The sequence below is a fragment of the Zea mays genome, unplaced genomic scaffold (genome assembly GCF_902167145.1).
Source record: "Zea mays cultivar B73 unplaced genomic scaffold, Zm-B73-REFERENCE-NAM-5.0 scaffold_113, whole genome shotgun sequence".
Taxonomy (NCBI): domain Eukaryota; kingdom Viridiplantae; phylum Streptophyta; class Magnoliopsida; order Poales; family Poaceae; genus Zea; species Zea mays.
In genome coordinates this window covers 97,501-102,503 of record NW_023366730.1, presented here as the reverse complement: position 1 = coordinate 102,503, position 5,003 = coordinate 97,501, and the positions used below count along the sequence as shown (strand labels likewise).

Here is a 5,003-nt window from a genome sequence, read left to right as displayed (position 1 = left end):
CTACTCCTTTCCTTGGGCCAAAACCACGGAATATTTTCAGGAAACTAGACTCGAACTGAACCATAGCCCGGCACCCTCGAAACGATGGATTGCTTTTGAGAAAACCGCATCTCACTCAAAAGTAGCCTACCCCATTTTCCCGAGGGAATACGCAAATCCGGAGTGGGAGAAGGCTAAACCCATTTCTGTTCTGATCCGCCAGATCATGTCATGTCTTGTGTCAAATAGATATTGTCGTATGGTATGGAGTGAGAATCGAGATGACTATGGCCAGTAGAAAGAAAGAGAGAAAGAGGTAACGGCATCTGATTACCGCTTTTAGCATGGAATTTGGTACCGGATCGTTTCGAAAACGAGTCCCTAAAGTCTGTTTTCATTTCAATGGCAGGCTCAAGGAGTGGAAAGTGAGTCCATTCCTTGGTAAAAAAAATGAAGTAATGCTGCTTCCTTCTTAGACTTAGAGAAGGGCCCCTATTTTTTATTTTAGTCTAAGTAGCCTATAGTGGTTGTTTCCACTTAAATAAAGGGCGGGTAGGCTAGGGAGGGAATGTTTACTTTTCTTATTTGCGGGGAAAAGAGTTGATGCCGCTAGCAGCTCAGCTTAGGCCGTACCTACATGGGCTCCAGATCCTCCCTGTCTTCCTGCAGATTCTGATTCCAGCTTGCCTTGAATCCCAAACATAACGACTACTTGATTCGCGCCGGGCGATTCCAGTTCCAGAGTGATTTAGCCCGCGCCTGGGACAAGTGGTTTAGTGGACTCTTGAGAAGTAGCTTTTCGGATCTCTGGGTACGTGTTCCACCTTTGTTTGGGCGTTGCAGAAAGATAACCTGCTGCCAGAAGAAATAATGCAGAATTGAGTGAATAATGCCTTTAAACCGGTACCGGTAAAGTACTCTCGCGCTTATCTATTTATAGGCCCAACCTATGAAACAAGGTTCTCTACCTGTGTAGATACGGCAAACAAACTCTACCAATACCAATCCACCGGAAGAAGCCTGAACAATCACCCAGCAAGAGCTTTATAGGATGTTTCCTTTCTTAGTCTTAGTCGAGGTTCTTACAACGTGGCTTGATGCAGTGTAGATGTTTTGGTAGTCCAGTTCAGAGATATGACAGGAAAAACTCCACACTAGAGACAAGAACATAGAAGAGAATAAAGGCAAGGGTGTGCTTCTTCTTTCTGGAGAGACTGACAATAAGAGTAGATTAGATCGTGTGCTTCTCGGTGCGCCGACTACTTCACTGTTACCTACCTATCATTCACTAGACCGAGTATGAGTACGGACTGACATTCACTAGACCAAGTCAGAGTAGGGGGTTCCATTCTTCACTACACCCAATCTGTACCGACTCCCATTAATTACAGGTTACGAGTGTGGAAAGACTTCTTACTTTATTCCATTCACTACTGGTTAAGTAAGCATGAACGTAGATAAGAGAGGAGTCAATGGAACTCTTGGCTTGTGAACAAGTGACTTCTTTCTTTTCATAGACTACACTACAGACTATCAAGCACTAGAAAACAACAGGCCCAGTTACGTACGAGTCAGGCAATTGTCTACCCTCACGAAGCAATGAGAAAAGGTAGGTGCTGATGTGCTAGTATAGAACATAAGTAAGAAAGCATCTATTTCCCTATAATCACCGACGTTGGTATTTGCCTACACCCCATTCTATGAAAAACTCCGCAACTCCAAATATTCGATATAATAGGAAGGCCATTCACTTTAAGAGGAAATGGAGCTGCATAGCGTTGCCTTCAGACTGGTATTAGCAAATGCTTTGTTGATCTGAACCGAACAAAGACACATCTTTGGTGCAGTTTTCCTAAAGGCGGCTCACAGGGAAGAGATCCGTTTTGTCAATCAGCAAAACCAGTTTTCGTAGTGATGAAAGAAATTTCCCTCGATCATGTGTTCTCGGCCCTGTGACTGGTAAGTCAGTTCAGGCAAGAGATGATGGCGGGTCGATCACGATTTAGTCTTATTGATAATTGAGTATACGTCCGCCTAAGGTAAGGTCTGGTTAGAAATCCTTAGGAACAAGAAAGGGCACACAATCAAAGCCAGAGGTCTTCGAACCTTGGTATTTCGAATCAGATTGATAGCTTTTTGAATGGCAGCGGTTCCGGGACTCTAGTCTTTCGTTTACAGGTTCTACATTAGGTTCACGAAACCTATCTACACAGCAAGCTTCTTCAACAGGTCATTGGACATCACCCTCACTTCTTCTAGCAGGAAAGCGCGTTAAGAGGTAAGATCGTACCTCAAGTCAAAGGGCCTCGTTATAGTTGGAGGCAACACACGCTGAACAAACCTCAACTTGCCTATTTTGTGTAACTGGTTGAAACTACGAATTTCCAGTTCATCTTACGATGGTATACGGTGACGGGCCAACCTTCTATACTAGTGCATTCATAGGAGGACGAAGCAGGAATTAGGAAGCCCTACACTTCAACCGGAGCGAACTTCACACTCGAACTTAGATATAGCAAATAGATCAAATAGGCTCAGAGAGATACGGGGCATAATCAAAGAAAAAGAACCGTTGGAGTGGCAATACAGCTAGATAGATAGATAGAAAGTCTGATTCTAAACTCAGTCTGATCTGTCACACCCAGCCATAAACAACCATTCCAGATTCCCAAGATGAAGTGGAAAGAAAGAGGATGCATTCAGGATCTCATACTTCGAGAGCTCAACAGCTGTTAGGAACGTCGAGTCCCGCTAAGAACTGCTAACGTCGAGGGCTTTGATTCTTTTATTTCCTACCCAACATAGGCAACACTAGACTGATCAGACTCAAAAGACTACGCCTTGTCTTTTTGTCCTAAACTCAGCCGACTCTCCATATTCAACTGTTTATGCCCCCCATAGTAAAAACCACTCACACCAGTTTTGCCTAGTAGAGTGTACGATCAAAGTGAACTTTTTATGCCAGCCATAGTCAAAAGTCCTACTTTCCTTCGCACATCCGTTTGATTGCTTAATCTGTTTTGTTACCCTTGCTATCCTTGCCTCCTATGGATAAAAGGAAGAAGAAACCTAGTTGAAGTAAGGAAAACAGGTTCATAAGGTTTTCGAGTCGAATCTTTGATATGGAAAAGTCGTATCACCGCTCCGCAACCTGAACCACGGCACTTCCAATCCTCTTTATATCACGATTCATTATGCAAATAAAGCTTTTCCTTGCCACTTGGATTCTGGCACTTTGAAAGAAATACGAACACTTCCACTACTGCTCTGGAAAGAAGAAATCCGTCTTGTTGCGAGGAATTCTTTGCAATGGGGAAGGCTAACACTTCTTGCTTACTCACTCACGTTATTCACTCAGAAAAAGTAAAGTAGTAGCACCACAAATAAACTCATCTATCCCAGGTAGCCCCTAAACCTGATATGATACGATGGGGAACTGGGAAATTACAGAGAGTGGTGGGTCCCGCCGCGCAACGGATGAATCAAAGCGAGATCAGATTCCTCTTGATGAGGGCCGATGTGACTTCCTTAAATTCTTTCCTGAGCTCAACAAAAAATGGAGGGGTTGGGGCTTTGGCTCCAGGCCCAAACTCTATCTTGTGGTAGACTGCCCTCCTAGGGAGCGCTTGGGCAACTAACTTGTGGGGCATGACATTCGGAATTTCCCGAGAAAAAAAGTCTTATGTGTATTGGATCCGTCTGCTGGTTTCAGGGATGGGAGTCCACCACTCTTGTCCAGTAATGGTAGGGATTCGCAGAAGAACCTCTGGATCGAAGCAATGCGGGCCTGTCTGTCTGTATGTAATCTACTTCTGAATGAGGGAATCCACTTTTGCTACTAGGGAATCAGACTAATAGCCTGCGCCTGTTGGCAGTAGTACTTGAACTATACTTGACTCGGCAAATAATATTGCTATATCGAGGGACTCAATCCAGAGGACATTTCCAATAAGCTACTCTGGACTGGCAGCTTTCAGAGATTGATCTACGTATTCCTATTCGACTTGTGGTTCCCGAATCAATAGCGGACTTCCGTCAATCCATCAAGCAAACAACGTTCACTGATACGAGACGGCACCATTTACTAGATTTGCACCACGCCCTATTCATGATCTCTTCCCTGGTCAGTAGTAGGGTTGCCGGTGCCCAGGAATAATGCTTGTTATTATTAAGCCGAAAAGTAACGTATTAAAAACAAAGTGAACAAAGTGTACCGTGCCAACGGAGACTGACCGAACTTCTACGCTATGCCCCGACCCTGCTGATAGATAAACTATTCATCTGGTTGAGCCAGGCTGGCCCTATTTATTCCAATGGAGACTAGACTAGCGTTAGCTGAAAGATAGGATTTCAAAGATAGGTGTTCCCCATGATAGCAGTACCTTTCTCCCTTTCGTGGTGGAATGGACCGCGAGTAAACTGAGCCTTCCGTACACAGTGAGACGGCCTTTTCGAGACAAGTCAGAAAGCTCTTAAGTCCAGTAAGCTAAGCAAAGCTTTCCGTTGGACTAGCAATATCGGATGAAGGAAGCAGCGGTGAACGGAGTCAAGCTATTGGCTGGTTCTAGCCCACACGAGATGTAGGTCCTGATTCCCTGAACCGGAAGATAATGAGCATCGCGGTAAGAGAGAGTCTACTCGACTTGAGAATCGTTGATAGACAAATCATGCCCGGCAAAGGAATAGGACTAGTGGAAGTACCCGATCTCATAGTGGACTCGCAATCACCTCCTAATGGTATTATCACCAGGGCTGCACTGCAAGAGAATTCATTCCATTGAGCTGATGGGAGGAACTCCTGTTGGTTGTTTCGAAGTCAAGGATGCGGCCAGGGTTGTTAGAAAATAAATAGGCAAAGAAGTAGAGCCGTCTTTTGCATGGAATAGGCGAAAACCCTTGTTCCTTCTTCTAGCTCGGGAAGCAGTTTATTAGCGAGGAAAGACAAGCCTTCTGCTTCTGTTGATGCTGAGGATGTAGCCTAGCCGTTGTTGCAGGATTGGCAGGGATAGAGGAAACTGGGAATA

At 44.7% G+C, this 5,003-nt stretch overlaps 1 protein-coding gene across 1 annotated transcript in view; it reads left to right on the top strand.

Moving 5' to 3' along the window:
- Positions 1–344: 344 nt before the first annotated feature.
- LOC118473722 (ATP synthase subunit alpha, mitochondrial) overlaps positions 345–5,003 on the top strand; it is a 25,962-nt gene continuing 21,303 nt past the window's right edge. The window contains exon 1 of the mRNA XM_035963618.1: positions 345–5,003. This exon is cut by the window's right edge and continues 21,303 nt beyond it. The gene's annotated coding sequence lies outside the window, so the exon portion shown is untranslated.